Consider the following 26,083-nt stretch of genomic DNA (forward strand, 5'->3'; position numbering starts at 1 on the left):
TTAAAATATACTGAATAATTAAAAACATATAATTTTAAAACAAAATCAACTAAAATTGGCATTCAAGTATGACCGTTAAAAACCTGCCTGAAGAAGTGGGCCTTCAACTATCGGTGGAAGGATAAAAGGGAGGGGGGTCACCCTGATCTCCCAAACAAGAGCATTCTGTAACCTGGGAGCAGCCACAGAGAAGGCCCTCTCTTGTACTCCTGCCAAACATCCCTGTGCTGCCAATGAGATTGAGATGAGGGCCTCCTTTGATTATTTTAAATGTTGAGAAGGCTCATATGAGGACACTCAGAGAAGGAAGTGGGGCAGGGGTTCCTGCAATGCTGCCTGTGAGTGGGCAGCTGCTGGAGGAGGCACAGAAGGGAAGTCCATGCTCCTGCCGGGACTGGAAGATCATGCAACTTGGAGAGAATGATCAGTGCTCACTGACTGGTGAATGGTGGAGCTGGCAAGGGGAGTGGGGTAGGGAATATGTGTCACCTGTGATGCCACACTGATGACTTAAGACAGTGGTCCCCAACCGTGGGCCTCCAGATGTTCTTGGAATACAACTCCCAGAAGCCCTTACCACTACCTTTGCTGGCCAGGATTTCTGGGAGTTGAAGTCCAAGAACTTCTGGAGGCCCAAGGTTGGGGACCACTGACTTAAGACATCCCGGTATGAAATGCTTCATGTCCATCTCCAGTCCAGATCAATTATAAATTACTAGGGGTGGGTGGGTTATGGAAATAAGGAGTATGTATAGTTACTTTGATTCATATATATAATTAAAGAACTGCCAACATCAAAATTATCTTGTATCTAATTATTCCCCCCACCAGTAACTTTCTACATTAGTGCAAGGTTCCACACTGTATTCCATCAATATGGGATGCTATTTTCCCCCAGTAATAAACTGTGTCTAAATGGGACATAATACAGAAGCAGTTAATAATATTTCATGGAAAAGTTCCACATTTGATCCATAAACAATGAAAACACGTCTCTTGATTGCATGTACAGAAGCTGACTAGAGGGCAAATGAATACTTTTAACACCAGACATGGGAGCATCGTCCTCTATCACGCTTGAGGACAGCACACTAGTTTTGTCCACACTGTTCTGTCCTTCAATATATTGCTACCCTTCCTTCATATCTTCCACCAAAGTGAGTGCAGTTACTTTATTTTACCTAGCGGAACTACCTTCAGGAAGAGCAACGTCAACACCATCTGCTCATTATGCCAGTTATGACGAAATAAATTTGTTTCCTTCACACATTCTGACTCTTGAAACCTGCTTAAAACACATGTCACTTGCAATCTGCTTTAAGATCCTAGTAATTGGGAAAGGTTTTGAAACTGGCCTCTGAGTCACTGAATTCAAAATACATAATTGTCGGCATGTGTAAACATGCCCACTAAATAGGCTTACGGACCAACCTGGATTAGTTTCCAACAGACTCAGTGAACCCTGGGAGAAATGTTTCGGTACTGATTCTAGAAAAATGTATGCTTCCAACTGTTTCAGAACTAAATAGGTTTTTATGGACAAATCTTGTGGGATTCAGCTCCCTTATAATAATATATGGCATTGTCATCACCGTAGGGCAGTAACTATGAGCTCACTAGCATTCAGTTGCTAAGAGAAGACTAAAACCTCTAAATATGTAGGCATCCATGGAAATCTCAACAGAAACCAAAAGAACTTAAGTCTTTATTTAGAAACAGGTACTTTAATAAGAGTGAAAGCAGTACTCAGAATGTAACTTGATGCAAAGGGGAAAATTACTGCTATTAACTGCTGGGCAAACCTTGTATTACTGTAATATGTTCTTTCAGAATGATGGACTGGAAATACAGTGATCTTGATGATTTAAATGGAAAAACTTGAGTCCCCTTATCAAAAGAACAATATCATCATCCAAAGATATGTACAGAGTGCTTTTCTTTGCCACAGAACATGGGCAGGCACAGACGTGTCAACCTCAAGAATCTCTGTATGGGCCAAACAGGCAAACTTCAAAACTACTTCTGTGGGAGCACAGTTCTACTTGATCAGATGATAGTAGAAAATGATGAAAGGCTAACAATATTACAAGTTGGAAGTGGAAACCAACCTATGTTGATAAAAAGAGAAAAAGCAAAGTGTGCTGCATATACACTGCCTCATAGCACCTTAAAGCATTCTGTGGACAGTTTAAAATTCAATTATGAAGGCTACACATTGCCCGCCTCCCCTGTGAGCTGGATTTGACTCATCATGTTTAAACTGGGCCTTTTGGCCTGCCCGCAGTCACTATCAATGCTGAGAAATAAGGCATATACATTTTTTGCAAGCTTCAGCTACTGGGGTATAGGTCTGCAGGCGATGTGCAGCAGAAGACCCTATAGATAAGTAGACTCCAAACAATGATAGACAGAACTCCTGAGCTGTTCCAAAAAGGCAGCAGTGCTAACAGGGCACGGGAGTATAGTCTGAGCTAGTACTGTACCATTAAAACCCAAATAGTCTTCATGATGGCATGGTGAGGAAGCACTGCCATCAACCAAGTGTTGCCACCAGTGCCTTGTGGGTAGAGGAAGGGCTCCCACAGGCTAAGGGACAGAAGAAACTGACACTGCCCCCCCAAAACCAATCACTGGCAGCTGTGACCTGGAGTGAGCAGTTACCAAGGCGGTCTGTCCCCAGGTTGAGGGCAACCCATCACTGTAGCTAATCAACAGCAACCTGCTTACATAGTCTATTTCAGTATGAATGCAAAATCTTGAGTAAAATTTTATACCGGTTCCACTGTTGCCCTGGGCTGACAATGACCACACTTGTAACCTGGGAAGCTATAATGTTAATGACATGTACCTTATAGCAGTGGTCTCCAACCTTGGGCCTCCAGATGTTCTTGGACTTCACCTCCCAGAAATCCTGGCCAGCAGAGGTGGTGGTGAAGGCTTCTGGGAGTTGTAGTCCAAGAACATCTGGAGGCCCAAGGTTGGGGACCACTGCCTTATAGAGATGCTCACTAAGGGCACACTTTGTCAAAACAGAACACTGCAGAACATCAGTGCATTCGAACTGTTCTGTCACACAGCTATTAGGATAACATATAAAAAGAGAAGTTGGCAAACGTTTGACCAAGAGGCAGTTCATTAAACCATGATGATGATAATGGTGGAGTAGGCATCCTTCAGTCTTGAGAGACTATAGTAACGTGCTCTGAATAGAAGTCTTGGAAGAGCATCTAGTGTGGCTGAGAAGGCCGATTCGAGAGTGACAATCCCTTCCACACTGAAGGCAAATACAATCTGTCCCCTGTCCAGCTCCCTGATTTTGCTGGTTTCGGGACTGCCTCTTTGCCTCGGCTTGCTGGACAAGTGTCTCTTCAGATTGGGAGAGGCCGTGATGCAACGCCTGCCTCCAGGCTGAGCGCTCAGATGTCATGGTTTCCCATCTGTTGAGGTCCATTCCTAAGGCCTTCAGATCCTGCTTGCAGATATCCTTGTATCGCAACTGTGGTCTCCCTCTGGGGTGATTTCCCTGTATTAATTCTCCATACAGGAGATCTTTTGGAATCTGACCATCAGCCATTCTTACAACATGTCCAAGCCAACATAGATGCCACTGTTGCAGTAATGTATACATGCTGACAATTCCAGCTCGTTCTAGAACTATTCTGTTTGAAACTTCATCCTGCCAGGTGATACCAAAAATGTGTCAGAGAAAACGCATATGGAATGTGTTCAACTTCCTCTCCTGCCATGCACAGAGGGTCCAGGACCCACTACAGAACAGGGGTGTACCTCGGACACAGGCTCTATAGACCTGGATCTTGGTATATGCCATCAGCTTCTTTTTAAGCCATACTCTCTTTGTAAGTCTAGAGAACATGGTAGCTGCTTTGCCAAAGCGTTTATCCAGCTCGACATCTAGAGAGTGTTGGAGATTCTTGAGCCAAGATACACAAAATCATGAACAATCTCCATTCTTGTGTAGAGATGGTAATAGAGGGAGGCAAGTCCAAGCCCTGGCCAATGACTTGTGTTTTCTTCAGGTTGATAGTTAATCCAAAATCTTGGCAGGCCTTGCTAAAATGATTCATGAGTTGTTGGAGGTCATCAGCAGAATGGGCAACAATAGCTGCATCACTGGCAAAGAGGAAGTCCCGTATGCATTTCAGTTAGACTTTGGTCTTCGCTCTCAATCTAGAGAGATTAAAGAGCTTTCCATCTGATCTGGTGTGGAGATAGACACCTTCTGTTGCAGTTCCAGCATGACAGCAAAAAAGATCCCAAACAGGGTCAGCACCAGGACACAGCCCTGTTTCACTCCGCTTCAAATGTCAAAGGGATCTGATGTTGAGCCATCAAAAATTACAGTGCCCTTCATTTCCTCATGAAAAAACCTGAGGATGTTAACGAGTTGAGGTGGACATCCAACCTTCGGAAGTATTTAAAAAAGGCCGTCCCTGCTAACCAAATCAAAGATCTATGAAGGTTACGAAGAGTGGCTGTTGTTCCCTACATTTCTCCTGCAACTGTTCTGTCCTGTTCTGAAACCTTTAATGGCATTTACAAACTACAACAACACAAGCAAAATAGGAGAAGTAAAATTACACAAATTTCACAAATTAGGAGCGAGAAGCAGGGGACAATTTCAGAACTGCAGATAAGAAACCTGCAACAGCAGCGGTCAGGGAATTACATTCAACACTCATGAAATCGGAAAAAATTGACGCAGAAGAATTGGAAAAATAAGTTATTGCAGTCCTCCCTGTCTCCTTTGTTCTTATACAATGTGACGATGTTTGCATCCTTCATGTCCTGTGGTACTTCACCTTCAATCCAGCAAAGATATAAGATTTCATACAACCTAGTGGTGACGATATCTTTACAGCACTTCAACAGGGATGTTATCTTTCCCAGGTGCCTTGCCGACCCAAGGGAATCCAAGGCCGCTTTTATTTCTGCTAAATTTGGTTCGCTGTCCAACTCTTCGAAGACAGGCAGGCACTCCATGTTATTTAGTGTCTCTTTGGTTACTATGATGACGGCGATGGGTCTTCTTACTGCTGTTATTATCGCTGCCCCGACTACCGCCGGGGCCCCTGCCGCCACCGTGCAGGATTATCCCATCATGAGCAAGGCGGGGGTAGGGAGTGGGAGGAAAGGCGGCTCTTGTTGCTAGGTTGTCATGCACACCACGCCGCCAGGATGTAGCAATCGGGAACCGGGGGGGGGGCGGCGGGGGTAGGAACTGTCTAGGGGGTGGAGTTGGGGAAAGTTCAGGCATGTGACTCTAAGTCGGCTGCTGCTGCTGTTGTTGTTGGGATTACATCACGGTCGCCTGTGTCGCGCTCGCCTCCAAGTCGACGGCGCGCGGGAGCGAAGGGTTGTGTTGTTTTTTTTCGCAGAGCCTTGAGCCCTCCGGGTCGACCTCCCCTTGCACCGGTTGCTGTGGCCTTCGGTGGGGGCGCCGGGGAGCCCCCCTCTCCGCCCCGCTCTTCTGCCCCTCTCGGGAAGAGGTGGGTTTGTTCTCCTCGTGAGCGAGTCACCTCCCCTTCCGGGGCTGCTCGGCGTTCCCGGAGCGGCTGCAGTTGCTGCCGGCGGGTAACTCGAGCCGATCTCCCCGGGCCACTCGGGGGGGGGGGGCGTCGGGGTGGCGCGGCACCCACCTCCTTCGCCCCCAGAGCCGGTGTGTCGCTCCCGCGCCTTCTCTAGGTGGCCTGTTGTTGCCAGCAGTCCCTCCGCGTGGCTGCGGAGAAACTCCGGGCGTGTCAAAAAAAAAAATCACCTGCTGGCGCTCAGGTGGCGTACACGTGTACCGGCGCGTGTGGATGAGGGGGAGGACTCTGGGCTGGACGGGGTTCCCTTCATGTCTTCCTAGTGGTCAGTAAAACAGAGCGAGCGAGGTGTCCCGGTCGGGGGTCGGAATCGTCGCGAGGATCGTATTCAGAATACTTGAAGGAGATAGGAAATGAACAGCCCCTCGCAAACGAAGCCGCGGCGGGACAGAGCGGGGAGAGGAGGCAGGAGAAGGGCGATTTCCGTATCTCTCGAGCATGTCTAGAATATGGGGTCGAAGGTGGAAGTCTCCCCCTTCCCCGAATTGGCGGTGGAGGGGTGTTAATGGTGCAGGGGCCACCTCTGGACTCTGCCAAAGGCGAAGGGACGCTCCTGGACGCTTGTAACAGCTTCGATTCACCTTCTATTGCCTCAAGAAGGGGAGGGCTGGGGGGTGGGCGCGCAAAAAACACCTCTGGAGGCCGGATAAAGCCCCAGGGCCACGCTGTGGCCGCACCGGAGCTACGAATTGTCAGTGTAAAATCCAGTTTAGTTGTTCTGTACCTAAAAAGTCTCACACTTTTTTTGGCAGCAAGATCACAGTGAGTTGCTGAGTTTATTTGCAACAGCTAAGATCCTGGAAAAAGAGGGGACGTCCACTTCAGCTAGAGAGGGGCAACCATTCCTGTTTGCCAGCGAGAAGACAGTCCTCCTTTTGTGACTTTAGGTCATGGTGAAAGGGGCCTGGAAAAAGGCAGCTTTGGCTAACTGGGTGCTCTTCATAGATGTTGGAATGCAGCTGCAGCTGCCTATGGGCAGGGGGCGCTCTTCTGGAAGTGGTTGCCTTAACACACCTGGAGGGCAGCAGGCCAGGGAAGGCCCAGCACTTGTGTTTGTGTTTTAAGAAGAGTTTGGACAATTTCCTTTTTTTTTTTTTTTTTTTTTGACTGCAACTCTCAGGAGTGCTTCAGGCAGTGCAACCTGTGGCCAGGATGCTTGAAGCATTCTGGTCATTTGAGAACTTTTCCAGCTCCGATATTTATGGATTTACTCCTGTAGTTACTGTTTGTAATTCAGAAGCCAGTCTCTTGGCCGTTGGGGAGCTTGTCAGACATGCAAGGGCATGTTTCTGTGCTTGGTTTCTTGCTTGGGGATCATTTTCAGGAAGGTTGTGTGAAAAAGTCTATCGTTGTCACCTCTTTAATTCAGAAGTATCCAAAACCTTCAGGCAGGTCTACAGGTTATCCGCTGTACTACACTTCTGACCTGTTTTGGCTTGGATAAACCAGTGTTTAGATAACCACCTCGGTGATGACCGAGCAGATAGTGTTCAAGTCAGCACCATACAGCTTCATTCTTATTGTCAAGTGGCAAGGAAATGGAGAAGGAGAAAGTGTGCTTCGTTCACTCAGCATTGTGGTCGAAGAAATTGATATGGAAGCTGAGAGGGAAGGTTTTACCTGAAAGGTAGTGAAATGGCAGCTGTGATGAACTTCAGGCAAACAGCAGGAGGAGGCTGACTGGAATTAGTGGACTTGTGGCAACAGGATATCATCATGTATTACTTTAGTTATGATGCTGTAGCAGCTGCTGCCAGTTGTGGCAATGGGGGCAGAAGGCACAGCACAAGATGACGTGTGGTTCTCTTTCTGTCTCTCTCACACACACACATATGGAAGAATTCAAATATAAAGTGGGAGAGCACAGGTGAGGCCAGGACCCTCCACTTCTAGTAAAGATAAAAGCCTGAAAGGGTAGCCAGAGCTTCAGGTGTGGTGTGTATGTGTGTATTTTGTGCCCTTGCCAACTTATAATGACTCTAATACATCTTTCAAGGTAAGTGAGATATTCAAGGAGTGGTTTTACCAATTCCGCCCCCACCCCAAGTCAGTTCAGTCAGTTTCCATGGCTGAATAGGGAATCAAACTCTGTTCTCCAGAGTCCTTGTCCATCACTACACCATACTGGGAATCCCTCAGGTGCAGCAGTGCCCCATTTATCCTGGCGCAAGTCTCCAGAGCCATGATCCTTTGCTCCACCAGCACCATGCCACTGAGTACTAGTTGCTGAGGAGGAGCCAGCTGTGAGGGACGGCTGTTGCTCTCATGTCTTCTTGTGGAAATATTATGATAGTTGTTTTAAGACTATGGTTCTGTTTATCCCATCTCAAGGAGGATATATTGGAGCTCTGAAAGAAAGACGGCAAGGGTAACCAGGGCAGGCAAGTGAGTGGATTAGTTTCCTGGCAAGCAGGACTGGCCCTTTCAGTTGGCTGAGTGAGGCAGATGCTTCAAGTGGCAGATACTGAGGGGCATCATCCCCCCCTTTCTTACATCATCCCCTCCTGTTTCTTACAGAGATGTTTTTATTATGTTTAGTGTTGTTATCTGAACTGTTAGATGGAGGAAGGAGGAGACATGGATTTTTGGAAAGTGAAGGAACATGTTGTAATATTTGTGCAGGCCACGAGACAACAGCTGTGCATACCTAGGAAGACAGTAGAGGCCAAGGAAGATCAGGGAAAGGCTGTGTTTGCTTTTCCACAGAAAAATGCTGAATGTTACTTTATACAATTGAGAAGAGGTATTCAGGAAAAGGCATAAGTTGCCTGGTATATATGGTGAAAACTTATTTTCCAGTGAATACTGTTGCACATTTATTTTGCTCTATTGGAACATATTCTTCAGCGATTCTTGCAAAGCTACATTTCCAAGTCTGTGATAAATGGCAATGAGGAAGAAGTCTGGCTTCATCTTTCCAGGAGGCAGTACCTCAGCCTCCTGGGTCCTTCCACCTCTTAATTTTTAATTTTAAAAAAATGATATGTGTTCAAAAAGTTCCCTGTAGGGAACATGAGAGGGCAGTTTTGTCATGACTGGAGTCCCACCAGCACTTCAGGGGGCTCCCACACTCCTAAATTAATTTTAAAAACTTTTTGGCTATTGGAGGTGCAAGGGTGCTTATTCAATTTTGAAAAAGAAGAAAGAAATCAAAATAAAGATACCGGTGGCATACTGGAGTGGTTACGGGCAGGGATGTTGGCAAGTCTTTGGATTTGAGTCCCAAGTCTGAGTCTGATTCTTTGAGTCCAAGCCAGGGTTAAGCCCATTAGACCCAAAATTCTTCCCCTTAAATATGGATTGGTTGGATGACTGCCCCATCTCTGTGTGCAAACCTACCAAGTAATAATGGCACTTAACTCATCTGATGAAATGGGCTCTTCATAAAAGCACAAGGCCACAGTCCAGCACTGCCTTGGAAATAAACCCCTTTGAACACAGTGGGATTTACTGTATAGTAAATATATGCTAGATGCTCCATGTCTTCCTGTCCATTAAGATTCCACATGGCTTTTTTTTTAAAAAAAATGTGCTTCTTTAACAGTGGCAGTGGCAGCTGCAGCAGCCACAGTAACAAAGTTTGACTTTGATGTTCTTTAAAGATGCTATTTTGAGGGCTTGCAGGATAATGATATGTAGATTGCTGCCACCACTGGATTGTTTGTGAGACATTAATTTCCTCAGGTGAATCATGCAATATGGAAATTTGGGAAGTGTGGTGTCATTGTGTTAGACAGGGATCTGACATAGTATTAAAATGCTTCTAACACTCCTCAAGCCTTTGTTAGCCTATTTAACTGGTATGAAGGGATGTAACTTTCTGCCAGGCATGCCTTTCCTATTGTCACCTTCATCCACTTCTGATTCTCCATGGCTGATATCCTGTTTCCACAAGTCCACTGAATCAATGGGATTAGGTAAATCAATTCCTCCATAAGTGTCTTTGATTCAAATGGGCCTGCTCAATCTACAACTTTCCATGCTAAGCAACAGGACTTCATGTACAACATAGAATTCCCTTTTTAACACGGTGATAGAACTGAATCTATTGTACATATTCTGGATGTATCATGAGCAGACAGAAGTCACTGAAAAAACCCAGTTCTTGCTAAAGCTAGGAATAAACTGAAGGCAGTAAGAAGAGAGGAAGACTGAACATGAGATGGTCTGAATCAATAAAGGTAGTCATGGACTTGAGTTAGCAAGACCTGAGCAGAATCATTAATGATAGTGCCTTTTGGAGGTCATTAATTCATAGGGTTCCCATAAGACAGAAGTGACATATGGCACAGAACAACAATGTAACCCAAAACTAGCACCAACGCAAAAGTGTAGAGACACTTTGCCCACAATACTGTATTGCAAACATTATTTCATGTGAGAGCAATATCATTTGATTATTTGCTGTTATTTAGTAGACCAACCAGTGTTGATCGCTGGGACTAATGGTCACATACAGAGAGCTATGGATTCATGTGGTCAGTGGAATTGGCTGGTTGACATCTGTCAGCAAAAACAAGACTTCAGGAAGGGCAGGGCTTTAGAGCACCAAAAGACACGCTGAGCGCCCAGCGGCATCCTGGAGATATTCACGGTTCTTGTTTGCCTTCTGGGGGACATGCCCTGATTGCAGCCATGACATTTGCTGGCTTGGAGCCCAGCAGATTCTGTCTCGCTTGCAGCATAGTTTTCCAGGAGATAGCTTGTAGTACTTTCAGCCATTGTGAGAAGAGAATGCAACCTGGCAGGGCAAAGTCTGCAGAAAGTTTATCTTGCCATTTGGCTTCATGCGGGGGGAGGGGGGGAGATGACGTTGTGAAATGTTCTCTGATGCACAGAACGTTGCATGTACTTTCTCCCCCCCTTTTAGCTGTCATTCTCATTTTCCTGCTTCTAGCAATACTTTTTAATTTTCATATTGGGTATTTTCTCAGTTCCTTTACTAACAGCTGCAGCCACAATATTTCATCTCTTCAATGTACAATTGTGTCAGCTCCATATAGTGATACATGTCTTCCGTTCAGTAGCATACACCCTCAAAATCTTTGCACTTTTCCTCACGTTACCTAAAGAACAACCTCCATATGATGAATCTTGTATTGACAGGGGTTGGGCTAGATGATTCCGCAGCTCCTATCCAACTTTACAATTCAGTGAGTCCATGAATCTCCCTTTTCTAGCATGGTGAACCTAACATTTCCTGAAGAAAGTGGATGAACATGAGACTGTTGTACTTTGGATACATCATGAGAAGACAAGACACACTGGAAAATAAAATAATGCTGGGAAAAGTGGAAGGCAGTAGAGAAAGAGGAAGACTGAATAGGAGATGGATTGATTCACTAAAGGAAGCCATGGCCTTCTGTTTTCAAGACTTGAACAGGACTGTTAATGATGGCAACTTTTGAAAGCCACTAATTCATAGGGTGGTTGTAAGTCAGAACCAACTTCATGGCACATCATCATCACAATAACAACAACAACAACAAATGGGGTTGAACTAGATTAGTTATATAAACGTATGAAAGGATGTGTACAAACATTAGTTTGACTTGGTAATCTGAGATGTCAATTAATTACCCGTTTATGTTTCAATCCTTGATTGTGGAAACAGAGTACATCCTGTGGGTCTCCAATTAGCTGTGCACCTATCTCTAAGTTGGTTCAAAGAGTCAGTTTCCCAAATCTGAATGCAAATTTGTGTAGTGGCAACTTTGGTTTCTGTCTGACAGAATGTGGAGGTGGACGGCCAAAGTTAGCAAAGAGACAAGAAGGCGTTTAAAAAGGGATTAATCATTTGTTAGCTCTTAACTTAGATGGATGTTGAGCTCAGGAACAGTTAATTCAGCCATGAATCGTTTTGTATTGGCTTTTCCTTCTCTGTGTCAGACATGACCCATCTCAGGGAAAATGGGATGTGTGCAAGTACAGGTATGTTGATCGGCACTGAGAGCTGTTTGGTGCTTTCCCCCCAGACCAGCATGCCAGGAGGAGTTTCCCCAACCTGAATCTTACCCTGATTAGTACTGTCTGATGTTATTTTATGGAGGATGGGAGATGGGGTGACCATTCTTGCCCCTCACCCCCAGTTTTCCCTTCAAGGGAAGAATACTAATGGGAATTTTCCTGCTTGAGTTCTCTAACAAAGTCTAAGTCACGACTGTGTTTCCTGCTGTCAGTCTGACCAAAGGTCAATGCTGATAGTGGAGTCAAACCCGGCACAGCACTACAGATGCAGCCAAGATCTCTGGGTTACTGCAGTTCAGTTTGAAAGTGTAGACTTCCCTTCCACTCTTATTCTTACTCTCACTCACTCCAAGTTTCAGGGCCACCTTAATCACCACATTGCTGTGATGGTCATTCAGATTAAGGGAGACTAGAGGCAGCTTCTCTTGTGAGTGGCCTGGGTTCTTCTGATTTATGACTTACAGTACTTGTCTTGCAAGGATTGTTGGATTGGAGAGAATCATTTTGAGAAAAAGACAGTGGGCACAATATGTTGACTAAATGCTCAAAGTTGCCACTGTGGTCATGTTTTGTCAGGTTTATTTTATTTTATTTTTTTTAATTTTGAGAGCTTATTTCAAAAGTGAAACTGCAAGAACTTGATTAGGTTGCTTTACTATTTTTATTGTTGTTGTTATTTAGAAAATATTCACTCTTCTTAATGAAGCAAAATATCTCTGCTGGATATGATGAAAAGCCTGCTTTGTTTCCAGCAAAGATAACTCTGGAAACCTGACAAGCCAGGCATGATGGCCATGGTCTCCTCCTCCTGTTTGTCTCTAGCATCTGCTATTCAGAGGTATGCTGCAGCTGAACATGGACACTCCATGTGGCTGTGATCAGTCTTGAAAGACAAGCAGAGAGCCACACATAATATTCAGCTCCAAATATTTTCTTTTCTGGCCTTTTTGTAGAAGCTACTAAAATTACTGCGGTTTGTACCTGAGCTTAAAAAAAATAAACTTTTTGGACCACAGAATTCTGGGAGTTGTAGTCCAACACACTCTGATAGCTGTAATAATGAGCACAATGCCACCTTGAGCACATTGATCTTGACTGATTTTGGAATATGTGCAGGCTTGGCGCTAGTGCCAGCTAGTTAGAACTTAGAGAGAGAAACCTAAAGGATTGTCCAGTTAAGGCAACAGAAGACTCTTGCCTGAATCTTTGGAGCATAGCTGCCAATTAGAGTTCACAATACTCTGTGAACCAATAAGGCCCCTTCCTGTGTTTGCCGTGTCTTGATCCAGATGAGGGGATCATGTATACATTTTGCACTGCAGCAAACTGAAGGCTTTTTTTTCTTCAGTGCAAGTTGTAGGCATTGAGAGTCCACTCAGGAAGGAAACTACCAATTATATATGGCCTAGAGTGGTCGAAATGACTAGATAGGCAGGGTATAAATACAATAAATAAATAAAAAATAAAATAAATATATCTTATAGACCGTTGAAAGCACTGGAACATCTTTGAGCTAACTTTGCCTATTTTTGTGACTGGAGCTGGATTCAAAAGGGTCTTATATTCATAGATTCATGGAATTGTAAAGTGGGGAAGGCATCCCTGGGGGTCATCTAGTCCAAGACCCTGCCAAGGCAAGAACTGCACTGCTTTGAGATAACGTTGCTAGCAGGACAACAGTCACACAAACAACAATAACAAAGGCAGCAATCACTGGAAGAACCATCAATATTGTATCGGAGATTGTATCGGACCAATATTGCCCTCATCTTCTTCCGTCAGGTAGAACAGCCGATTGCCATTTCTTACCTTGATTCAAGGAACGTCTCTTCGTGCTAACAGGGAGAGATGGAGAGAGCCAGCGAGCTAGCAGGATGAACTTGAATAACCTCTTCTTTTTTGTTCTCCTTCCCGAGGACCAACGGTATCTTGGAGGCAGGGAGAGAGTACTGCCCATTTTGGGGTCTATTTGTAGCTAAAGGAAGGCAGACCAGAGTTCTCTCTTTTTGTTCCTTCTCTTATGAGTGTGAACTGTTCAACCCACCCCAGGGAGTGGACAGCAGAAGAGGCAACGGCAAGGAAGATCAGGGTGGCCGCCAGTGGTGTCGGAGGAGAGAATGAATAGCATGCTTTTGGGAGCAGCAGTTTGTTTCAGGAGAAGGTAAGGAGAACAGAGCTGGGGGTTCTGGGCTGTTGGCTCCATTTGTTTCCCCATTGAAAGCGTGGGATAAGAATTTTTCTTTTCTCTGGAGTTGGGAAGAAGTGGGGGGGGGGGGTTGCCGCCACAAGAAAATGTTCCTTTCAGCTCTTCTGAATTTCTTGTTCTTATGTTTAATGGAGAACAAATAGATGTTTGTGTTCTCTCAAACATCTGCAATATTAGAAGGACAGGCGATGTCAGAGTTTAACCTCTGCATTTCAGTGAGAAAGCCTTAGGGAATAATAATCATATAAACATGAGCCAAGTTGTTCCAGACCAAAGGTTCACCTCATTTAGCGTGTTGTTCTCTTAGCAGTCACATAGATGCTTCACAGAAAAATAACAAATGAGACTTGAGTGCAATAGCACATTTCTGTCCATGTTGCCCCTGGTACCAGAGAGAAATTAATATATAGCCATTATCTGTAAAATATATACTCCACCTTTCCTCCACTGAGGTTAAATATATAGATCTCCTCTTTCCTACCCCCTTTTCATCCTGTTATGGCTAGTAGTAACCATCCGCCATGGCTTAATTCCTTTGAAAGGCACTGAATTTTGTGATAGGGTATTTTATAGGTGAAATAGTAACTATGTCAGGGAAGGCTGACTTTGACCTGTCCTGAATTTTCCACCATTTTGCTTCAATGGATTGCTCCAGGTTGTAAGCTTAGACTTAATGATCTCCTTACTCTCCCACCAACTTTAGATGACCAGGTGTATTACTTCGGTAGTGAAGTACGTAACTTAATTTTCTTGTGTAATCACACACACACACACACACACACACACACACACACACACACACACACACACACACACACACACACACACACACACAAATTGTGGAGATCTGTAACTGTATATACTCATGTATATATAACTATATATACGCATGTACATAACTATATATACACATGTAGTGACTCACTGCCTATGGAATAGATACATGTATGTACTAGCAAATGTACCCAGCTGTGCCTGGCTTAGCCTTGTGTTCTATCTCTCTTCTTCCCTGTGTCCAGCTCCCCCATCCCCTGTACTGTTTTACTTCTGTTATGAATATTCACAAGGTTAGAGAGAAGAAAAACATAAAGATTTCTCTCTGAAGCAGAGGAGATGTTGTGTAGGCACATGGGCCATCAATCCCACAATAGACCCACTGTTGAAAACAAACAAACCTTTAGTAAGAAAGTTACATTTCAGATAGAAAAGCCTTAACCTTGATCCTAAATAGACTGACATGTGCCTTCATGTGCATAAGGGAGAAGAGCAGCAGCATTTCTGCCCCTTAGAGAAATAGGAACAGAAAAAAGGTTGAGACTAATAGGCTGATCCTAAGCGTAATCTGACAATAGATCCAGGAGGAAATAGATGTCAGAAAGTCAAAATGGGATAAACAAGCTTCCCTGGTATCTACTCCCAAATTTCCTTTCTGGTCTGGTGGGCTGGATAGGTGCAAAGAGATTATGCTTAGTGGACGCCAAGTCCCTTGGGCTATCAACTTCAGTTAATTGCCCAGTTGTGCCGCTACTTTGATAAGAGATGCCTAGCAACAGGGGTTCACACATTGATAATCTCAAAAAACAGACTACTGTAATGTTCTCTACATAGAGCTGCTCTTGAGAACAGTATGGAAACTTCAACAGGTTCAAAATATGGCAGCCAGAATGATTGCTGAGACTAGTAAATTTGATCATCCCACTCTTGGTGCACCTTCATTGGCTCTCTCTACATTTCCATGCTCAATTCAAGGTGCCGGTTAGGAGTTATAAAGCCCTTAAAGGCTTTATACTTTGATACTTATCAGAACATTTCTCCCAGAAACGAGCTATCCATCCCACTTGCTTCTTTCAATCCATGATGTTAAAAGTTGCTACACCAAGAGAAGCCAAAAAGATACAGTCAAACCTTGACTTACAAACGGCCCTACATACGGACTTTTCGATTTACGAACAGCTCTGTTGGCAAAAATTGGCATCGACTTGCGAACTGAGCTTGACCTACAAATGAGGTCGAGGCTCCATTTGCAAGTCAATGCCATTTTTTTTGCCAATGGAGCCGTTCGTAAATGGATCCCTTCAAAAAGGCAGGGAGAAAGGGCTGGAAATTTGAATTTCCCGCCCTTTCTCCCTGCCTTTTTGGGTTCGGAGCTCTCAAAGGGCTTTCCGCCTGACATTGGACGAAGCCCTTTGAGAGCTTCAAAGGCACAGATCACGGCGGCGGGGACCCCTAGGGAGGTCTCCCATGGTGGCGGGCAAGCCCTGGGAGGTCCCCGCCACCGCGATCAGCGGCTTCGGAGCTCTCAAAGGGCTTTCCCCCCGACATTGGAGAAAGCCCTTTGAGAGCTCCAAAGGCAAAAAGGCAGGGAGAAAGGGCGGGAAATTCAAATTTCCAGCCCTTTCTCCCTGCCTTTTTGGCTTTGGAGCCCTCAAAGGGCTTCCTCCGATGTCGGGCGAAAGCCCTTTGAGAGCTCCGAAGCCGCCGATCGCAGCGCCAGGGGCCCCCAGGGAGGTCTCCCATGGTAGCGGGCAAGCCCTGGGAGACCTCCCTGTGGGTCCCCGCTGCCACGATCGGCACCTTCGGAGCTCTCAAAGGGCTTTCCCCCCAACATCGGAGGAAGCCCTTTGAGAGCTCCGAAGGCAAAAAAGGCAGGGAGAAAGGGTGGGAAATTTGAATTTCCAGCCCTTTTCCCCTGCTTTTTTGCCTTTTGAAATGCTGGAACAGATTAATTCCGTTCCCATGCATGTCAATGGGAAATGGTACTTCGATTTACGAACTTTTTGACGTACGAACGTCGTTCCAATACGGATTAAGTTTGTAAGTCGAGGTACCACTGTATATACAACGATTGTGGCCTCTAATCTTTGGAATAAAATGCTGACAGAGATATACCAGGCTCCTTCCCACCTTATCTTTAGAAAGATGGTAAAGACCAAATTATTTAAAGCTGCCTTTAGTAACTGAGTTTTCGGGTGCTGTAAATAATTTTTATAATAATTCTGGATTTTTATAGGGTTATTGATATTTATGGTCATAATTATTTATTTTATTGTCATATTGTTTTTTAATTGTATTTTTGTTATTGTGGGATATTGAGGATTTGTGCCCCCCAAATGCTTGCACTGATGGGTCAATTGATTGATTGATTGATTGAATGAATGAATGAACGAACAAATGAATGAATGAACAAATAAATTTCTCCATCTCAGTAATCCTGTCCAGTACTAATCTTAGCTGTTACCTCAGGTTAGGAACCCACAAGTCCCACTCCCACTCCAGTGCTATCTTCTTCTCCCCAGCCTGCATGACTTGTTGATACATAATCTATTCCAGTTATTTAAGTTGGGAAATGAGGAAAGAGTATGCAAACTTTTTTGATTCTAGTTCTTACCATTGTGGTAAGGGGACTATAATTCCCCAAATCCCTCCCCAGCCGGCATGACCAGTCAAGATGTAATTATTCAATTAGTCATTATGCAAAAAATATAACTTGCCAGCCTCCAAAAAACTATGGGAACATCAGGTAGAGAAGGTGTTGGAAAATGACAATATGTAGATCTTGTGGGATTTCTGGATTGAAACTAATAGAGATCTCGAACATAACACACCAGACATAGTAGTAATAGAATAAATAAATGTCTGGATCATTAACATTGCAATTCTAGGCCAGAGCTGAAAATAAAGAATTGGAAAAACTAACAGTACAGAGTACAGAGACCTGGAAATCAAAACATTTCGTTTGTGGATGAAACACACTTCAGTGGACGCTGTAGTCATTGGGGCTTGGGGAACAATATCAAGAAATTTCCCATAGTATTATAAAGCAGTTGCAAATCTCAGAAATTATATAATCAGAGCTACAAAAATCAGCAATATTAGACACAGGATACATAACTGCACCGATATTTAACAGACAGTTTTTTTTTGTTAAAACTTGTATCTGTTATATAATACCAGTCAATGTTTTAATAATTTTGATTGAATGTGCCTGGGATTTTTGAATATATTTGAATAGTAATAATAGTACCCAACAACAATGTATGTATGTTTATTGAGGGAGAAGCAAACTGCTGGCTCCTGCCAGGTTTGGACAACATGCTATGACAAACTGCAGGTCTGTAGGGGGCTTTACTGCTCCCCTTGAAGCAGGAATGTTCAGGCAGTGCACTCTTGCATGCTGCTCCTCAATAAACGACCAGGGTTAGAAGAGATCATGATAGTTGAAGTGCATTACAGACTACATTGTGTGCAACCTCTGGAGGGTTCTGAGGGATTATAGCATATGGCAGGTTCAGGAGATTATCTAGTTGATGCTTTAGGATGTCTAAGGGATTAGACTCCCCAACTTCTGTAAAAAAGAAAAAGCTAATAAGGCTGTCATCAAGTGGATACCTATTTGGGAGCGCCTTTGAACTCAATAGGACTTACATCTGAGTAAGCATGTGTTGCTTTGGGCTGGGTATCGATTAGGAAGTAAAGAAAATGTTCTCTCCATCATGTTCTGTTTTTCTTAACTGTTCTCGCGTATCCTCCTTAAATAATTGCCCCGAGTAGCCATGGTTTAGAGGGGCGGGGTAAAAATTAAATAAATAAATAAATAAATAAATAAATAAATAAATAAATAAATAAATAAATAAATAAATAAATAAATAAAATAATCTCTTTGCAGTCTTTAGACAGGGTAGCCTTAAAGTCTTGCTGCCCACTGAGCAACAGCTGTGCAGTAAATAATTAAATTTCCCTTAAAATTCTTATGTGGCTTCGATTGAAATTCTTTTTCAGAGAATAATAGCTATAAGTCTTTCCATTGTGCATCTTTCAAACCATGTACCTCGGCTTGACTTCATTACATTGCTGGGAAAAGGACAGGCTCTCCCAGGTACATGGTGGTGCCTTTGAATTGCTCCTAGGGTCATTTGGCCCCACAGAACTGCTGAAGAAGTGAGACATGTTTCTTTGGGGAGTTGCATGACATCTCCCAGAATTCCATGGGGAGTCTGCCCAGTGACTGTGCTGGGTGTGAAATTCTGGGAGTTGCAGTCGAAACAAGCAAACATTTCCCATCCCTGTCTGTGTGGTGAGCCACTGTGCATGATTGCTTGCTGCAAAGAGGCACTTGCCATGAATAGCAGCTTTTGTGTAGTGACTCTTTCATGTGCTTGGGACATCATTCACTCCTTCCTCCTCCTTTGGGAGTTTGAACGTCATCATGGCTATGGAGACCTTAGATACTGCAGCTCTGAAGATACTGCTGTTCTCCCCCCCCACCGCGGCTGCACATTGTTCTTTAGGCCTAAGAATAGTGTGTTGCTGGAAGGTATGTTTAATCTTTAAACCAAGAATAAGACTAGGCTGTGGTATGGACAGTTATATGGCATCAGCCTCTTTAAAAAATCAAATGACTTTTGAATGTAAAGTGAGACCTGACTCTTCAGTGCGCAGATATCCCATTTGAAGAGATGCAAAATTGAAAGCATTTAGTACCATAACATTTGGAAGAGATAGCCAAGAGATTCACTGTGATGTCCATGTTAGATTATTGGAGTGGGACTTGGGAGATGCTGGCAGTCCTCTGTACTGAGCCATGAAGCTCAGGGGATGAATTTGTATTTATTGTACCTGCTGCAGCAAGCCTACCACATGGGGGTGTTTGCTGTTACAAGGATAAAGTGAGGAGGAAGAGAGACTTCAGCTCCTTGGAGAAAAGGCAAGAAAGAAATGGACCATAACTAAATCAATAAATCAAAGAAAGAAAGAAAGAAAGAAAGAAAGAAAGAAAGAAAGAAAGAAAGAAAGAAAGAAAGAAAGAAAGAAAGAAAGAAAGAAAGAAAGAAAGAAAGAAGTGTGACACTTTATGGACGAAACAATTTAGGATGGCATAAACTGTCCATGTCAGGAGAGGCTTGAACCTGTCAAGGATAATTTCCAAACCTGAGACAGATACAGAATTATTTTGGGGTTCAAATTCAGAAAAAAAAGATAGTGGTTATGTCTTAAGTCAGAAAGTAAAGATAGAAGAAATGTTAGTAAAATATAACATGCAGGATTGCAAAAGTGTACAGAAGCCTATGAACGAATTCACTATTATTATAGTGAACTATTATTATTCAGTGTACAGACGTGCCAAGAGAATTATTATTCTCAATTGCTTTTATACATTTTGCATAAATATGAATATATAATTCATTTCATATATGAAATATACGAGAATGTATATATATTTTATTCATTGATTTTATAAGAATACAAGCATATGTGTGTATGCCCATCTACATATATGTACATAATTCAGTGATTCGATTTTTATATTAATCCCCTGCCTTTCTTTTGATAGAGATGTTTCGTTTGTGGATGTAGGTGGTGACATTGGAAATAGTGAGGTCAAAGGGAATGAAGTGCAGAAAGTACATACAGGATTAGACCAGCACTCCAATCACAATGTCACACAAAGACTCTCAGTGTCATATGAGCAAAACCTCTCAGTCAAGTGATAGAGACTGGAGGGTGACTAAGGATGAGGAGATATTCTGTGGAAATCATGCTGTTGTACAACTTGGTGTTCTGAAACACACATAAGTTGTTTATTACTGGAAGATTTTGTTTGCTATTTCCCCCAGAATCTTTCGACTCTTCCCTTTAGGTCAGAAAGGGAAGGGGTGGGAAGCATATTGCTACCTACTTTTGATGAGTGAGAGGATCACAAGTCAGACGAGTCTCAAAGGCGCCTGGGAAAAAGGGTACTGGGGAGATCAAGAGGAACAGCTAAGGGATTGCACTGTGAGAACATTTAGTTTCCCTCTAGCAAACTCTCAGAGGAAGTGAGGAAGCATTTTTAGGAAGCTTGTAAAAACAATTGTGCTGGTTGGCACAAAATAAGAGGAATTGGCCCAAGTCAAAAGTCAAAGATAACTCCAACCTGCTATATGCAAAGATGATTTGTGTAGAGAGGTGCGTGCTTACTTAGCCATAGCCTCATGGTTTTCCACCTAAATGTTCATCTTCACCTTCTTCAGTGACTGGTAGGAGGCTTGTTTCAAAACTGAGCAGTTCTGATTTAATAGGTATCTCAGCATGTGGCTTCGTTGGAAAATATTTCACAATTTGGTCCAGAATTGGCATGGGTAAATGTGAAGGATTTTTTCAGTGACCCATGATGTAAAGGTCAATGTGAACCAATATATCATTTTTTCCCCTTCCAATCTGGACATTTTTTTCTCTAGCTACTTGGAGCTTCTACTTTTTCTAACCACAATGATTTGTAAGGTGTTTTACCTATGTGAAGGTTTTGTTCTACAAAGGGATGGTGCACGTGCAACGCTGGGCAGTTTACTGGTGAAATAGTAAGTTCCCCTCTTGGATCATGAGCTGCTCTTTGTCATGGGTTGCAGTGGGAAAAAAAATTTTTTTTTAAAAGGATATTGTCCTCTATAGTTAAAATCTGCCCATTAATTAACCACTGATTTGCTGTCTGAATCTACAGTATACAGTCAGTGCTTGAATTGGAGAGGAGTCTTGTGCGATTAGTTTTGAGCTTTAGAATTAGGGTGTGATCGCATGAGGAAATACCATTGATTGCAATTTGGACGGTTTGTGGAATGGTCCAGCATGATCTGTTTCCTGGAGATCACACGACACATGGGAGATGTCCTCCAGCCTGACTCTGATCAGTGCCCAGGCTGGATCTTTTTAGTCCATCTGCAGGACTTCTATGTTTTGGGGGCCAGGGTGGAGCAGTTCCCCAGCAGATGGTAAGATCACTTTAAGGGGTTTCGCTCCCTTTAAGAAACCCTTTCAAGTGTGATTAGGCACACACCTTTCTAGTCATCTGATCGCACTCATAGTTGGATCAGGCAGTCTTTCTTCTGGATGGCAAAAACTCAGAACTCAACAGAATCTTGTTATGATTGCTTAGATAATCTCTGGAGGATTTCAAACATGAGGGATCAGATGAAAATGATGCAGGAACAGGAGTGTTGGGTGACAAGGTTTAACATGTGGGGAGATTCACTACTGCCTTACTCCGGTGGGCACAAATAATAAAGACAATATACATCATGAAAAAGGAGGACAAAATAGGGCATATATTGATTTACATATGTACAGATGCTTACTGTGGATTAACATCTTCAAGGTCCCTGAACAGACAAAAGGAAATATTTATTTACCCGGTGTGTTGTTAGTCTGTGGAACTCCTTGCCACAGGATGTGGTGATGGCATCTGGCCTAGATGCCTTTAAAAGGGGATTGGACAGATTTCTGGAGGAAAAGTCCATCACAGGTTACAAGCCATGATGGGGATGTATAATCTCCAGGCTTAGAAGAAAGGTGCCTCCAAATGCCAGATGCAGGGGAGGGATATCAGGAGACAGCTATCTAGTGGTCTCCTGTGTTCCCAGAGGCATCTGGTGGGGCTGCTATGAGAGACATGAAGCTGGACTAGATGGGCCCCTGGCCTGATCCAGCAGGGCTCTTCTTATGTTCTTATGTTCCCAACTTTTGCTTTGCTTGGATGGGAAAGGTCCTCAAATGAAGAACACCTTCAAAACAGCAGCTTCTTCCAGATCCTTTCCAGTTAAAAAAAGAAAAGAAATGAAAAAGATTTTGGCCCTTTAAAAAAGCAAAATGTGAGAGTAAAGATAAAACCCTGGCTATATGAGGGAAGGACAGAAATTTTAATTCTGGGCAGCAACTGTGAGTGTGGAGCACAAAGTGGAAAGTACCACTTGGTAGTTGGGAATCTGAATGGAGAATGTGGAATAAAGCAGCTTGATTTATTTGATTTGTGTGGAGAATAACTCATTGTATCCAAAGAATTGAACGTGGGACCTTTGCTCTCCCGAGCTGTTGGCAGCTTCCTGGCAGAAGGGAGGAGTCAATGCCAATGTATCTTGGAAGTACTTGGTGCCTCATCTGTGACATCAACGTGACCACAACCCAAGGAATAATATGCTTCCTCAGCCTTTCACCTACATTTGCTTCCCCGTGGGCTATGCAGTTCAATTCTAGTTGTAGTTCCGTGGGGAAGGTTTGCCTAACACCTTCTCTCTCTCTCTCTCTCTCTCTCTCTCATTGCCTTTGGGACTACTGCTAATTACAGCTGGCAAGGCAGTGCACAATCAAGTTTTCTGTTTTAGAGGTACTTCTAGTATTTTTGAACTACAGTAAAATAAGGGAATTCTGTGGCTGATCCTCTGTTTTTCATACCTGGATCTTACCATTGTCCCATTGGTCTCCAGCAATGTTTTCAGCAAGGAGCTGCCTTTTCTCCCCAACTATTACCGTTGAGGAGAATACCTTTTGGATACTGAAGCACATTGGAGCTTGATTGTGCCCCGGCAGGTGGGAGAGTGGGAAAGTAGAGGCTAAGGAGCCATTGGAACAGCAGGGCGGACTGGGGAAGGTGGAGGGGGATTATGTGTCTGTACTGATTATTTTGTTGTGACGGGCTGAGTCTCCAGAATAAGTCCAAACCCATTGCAGGATGTGCAAGGGTTTTCAGCTGACATCTATTCCTTAGTAAGAACAGATGCTCGTATGATCTGGTTGCTTGTGCAAGTTATGTTTTTGGACTACAGCTCCCAGAATTCCCAAGCTAGCAATGGTTGTCTGTGAGATTTCAGAAGTTATACTCCATAACCATATTTTTTTCCCAGTCTCTGGCTGGCTGTATTGGGTGGTATTCAATGGGTGAAAATAATGGCTTGAAACGTTTTGCAATCTTTTGGAGAGTAGCCATTGTGTTTATTTTTGTTTTTGTTGGCAAAAGGTATTGATAAGTTAGAATAAAATAGTTGCATTAAACTGCAACAATTGTTCTGACTTGTTCTGATTTAATTTACAAAAAATAAGTTACTGATCATTTCACCATATTCTGAGAACCGTAAGTTCGAAACACAAGGGAAAAAATGTTATGGTGTTCTACTTAAACGTTAATTTCTTTCTAGTTAATTTCTTTCTAGTTATTTTTTTTTTTTGAGTAGTGCAAGAAGAGTCTTGAACGGTTGCTTGAACATTGAACCTCCCTGCTCTGCATCCCATTTTATTACCTTACCTGATAAAGAATTCTGGGCAGGTTGGACGTTTTATACTGTTCTACATCTGGTATCCTAATGAAAGTATTTCTCTAAAGTGGATTATAGGAAAATGCTGGACTATTTTTATTGCTGATATGGGAGAATTGGTCTCTCTGACTTAGTTTTTGTGGTCAAAGAATTATGTTAATTGTTTATATTTGGATTTTGCTTTATACAGTTGGCATTGCCTTTTCATCCCCATATATCCAGTTTTTGAACCTGAGAAAGACAGCGTTCTCTTCTTTATTCCTCTACCAATAGGCACTCGAATGTCATCATGGCTGTAAATATGTACAGCTTATACAGGTTTTTCATTTACAGTAACTACTGCCCACATGGGCTCAATGCCAACTGTCCTTAGATTTGCCAACAACATGCTCAGAACATCCCTGCTTTGGGAAAACATTATGCTACAAGTGAGTCAGACAGAGGATTGCAATGTATGCCTGGTTTTAGGATTAGTTCTTTGTTACTTTTTTTCCCTTTTGTTTTGTTTCAGTTTTCCTGAACACAATTGCTATCTTTTGTTTCAGATATCATAGCTCTGGAATATCCCTCATTTTGGAAATTTTGGCCAGATGACCCTACCTAAGCATTGACTGCTGGAAGCATCTTGTGGACCCACAAAGGTAAAATGGGAGAACTGAATATTTTTGAAAAGCCCTCACTCAGCACATTTCCTCTCTTTCAAGAATCAACTCCTTAAAATGGTATTCATTTTTAATGTAAAAGGCCACAAAATACTGTAGTGGACATTTCACAATCCCTGTTTTCCCTGTAAGGAGGCTGTTGCCACTTTTTATTTCCTCCCCATATGAAGCTGTGCTTTTAGAAGTGTATCATTATTGTAAGTTTCCTGTAATACTGAGAGAACATTCTCCCAATTGCTTTTCTCCATCTCTGTGGAAATCATTTTCACTACATTCTGTCAGCATCCCATACTTGGGATGTTGTGGCTGAGGCCCCCAAAATTAATCTAGATGTTGGTTTCTTTTGTAGTAACTTCCAAAATTCAGCTTGCTTCCAACTGATGTCTCCTGGATTTTTCTTTGTCAAGAAAGTTGTTCCAGATTCTTAGATTTTTCAGCACCTTTTGCCCATACCTTAGGGTTACCCCCCTCACTGTGCTGAACAAACTTAAATTATCATTCATTTCCCCATTCAAAGGCTGTCTCCTGTGGAGGCCCTGGGTATGGATCCACCCTTACACAGAGAAAACTATGCAACTACTGTATTCAGTTCCCCCGCCATTACTTAATTTTAGCAGTGTCGGGAGACTCAGAGACTTATAAGTACTTCATAGTGTTAACTGAATAAGAAGTTCATTTTAGATTAAAGTGCCCACTCTGCTTCAGGTTTCACTTTTGCTGTTGCCCGGGCTTCCTTGAACTATTGATGACATGTCAGTTTTGAAATTCTGCCAGGCAGGCATCTGAGTCTTCTCTTTGGCTCCAGCTGTCTGGCTGACCTCCCTGTTTCCTGTAAAATACTGCCCTTCAGTGTTACTTTGTGGTAATATTGCTGACTTACTGAGTTGATGGCAGCAGAAATCTGAATGTGCTACCAGAGTTTTTAGATGCAGAGATCAAACCTTTTATGTCTAGTGCTTTTATAAAAGTTTTCTTTACAATTTATGAAGTATACATACTTTCTTTAAAATAAGATTTTGTCAAAAGCTCCACAAAAATGTTCAATACCTAATATCTAAAGTTAGTGTACTTGCAATGTTGTGGCTGAGGCCCCAAAAATGATCATTGTGCTTTGGTGGGTAGAACCAGACCAAGAATTTAGCAGTTTGAATCAATGGCCAAAATCCTGTTGTTTTGCATATTAAGTTGTACTGGAGTAGGTCCATTGAATCAGTGGGAATAATTGGGTGAGTCAACTCCTCCAAAAGTTCCATTAAGTGAAATGGGCCTACTCTAGTTGTGAGTAAGTTGCGACTAAGTCCTAGTTGTAAGTTGTGACTAAGTCACAACTAAAGTAGACCCTTTTGACTCAATGAATTGTATGAAGGAGTTAGCTTACCACATTGTCACTGCTTCAGTGGGCCTATTCTAATGTAATTTACTATACAGAGCAACAGGATTTCAGCCAACAAGGCTTATTTTAATTAACTTGCACTGATCTGAGTTGTCATGCAGACTACTTTCAAATCATTGCCTTCATATTATTTTAGAAACCTCCATCAAGGTGAAATTGTCTTCCATGGAAGACTTGGCTTATATTTTCAC

At 43.0% G+C, this 26,083-nt stretch overlaps 1 protein-coding gene across 6 annotated transcripts in view; it reads left to right on the forward strand.

Annotated features, from left to right (window-relative positions):
• The first annotated feature begins 5,331 nt into the window (after window positions 1–5,331).
• NR1H3 (nuclear receptor subfamily 1 group H member 3) overlaps window positions 5,332–26,083 on the forward strand; it is a 36,383-nt gene continuing 15,631 nt past the window's right edge. The window contains exons 1-3 of one of the 6 annotated variants that reach the window (XM_078390045.1): window positions 5,332–5,507; window positions 13,599–13,734; window positions 24,383–24,478. The gene's annotated coding sequence lies outside the window, so the exon portion shown is untranslated. Of the gene's footprint in view, window positions 5,508–12,907; window positions 13,735–22,808; window positions 22,913–24,382; window positions 24,479–26,083 lie in introns of those variants that run through there. The other 5 variants (XM_078390039.1, XM_072986028.2, XM_078390060.1 and 2 more) reach the window with 5 other exon arrangements.

The sequence above is a fragment of the Pogona vitticeps genome, chromosome 1 (assembly GCF_051106095.1).
Source record: "Pogona vitticeps strain Pit_001003342236 chromosome 1, PviZW2.1, whole genome shotgun sequence".
In the NCBI taxonomy this organism is placed as follows: domain Eukaryota; kingdom Metazoa; phylum Chordata; class Lepidosauria; order Squamata; family Agamidae; genus Pogona; species Pogona vitticeps.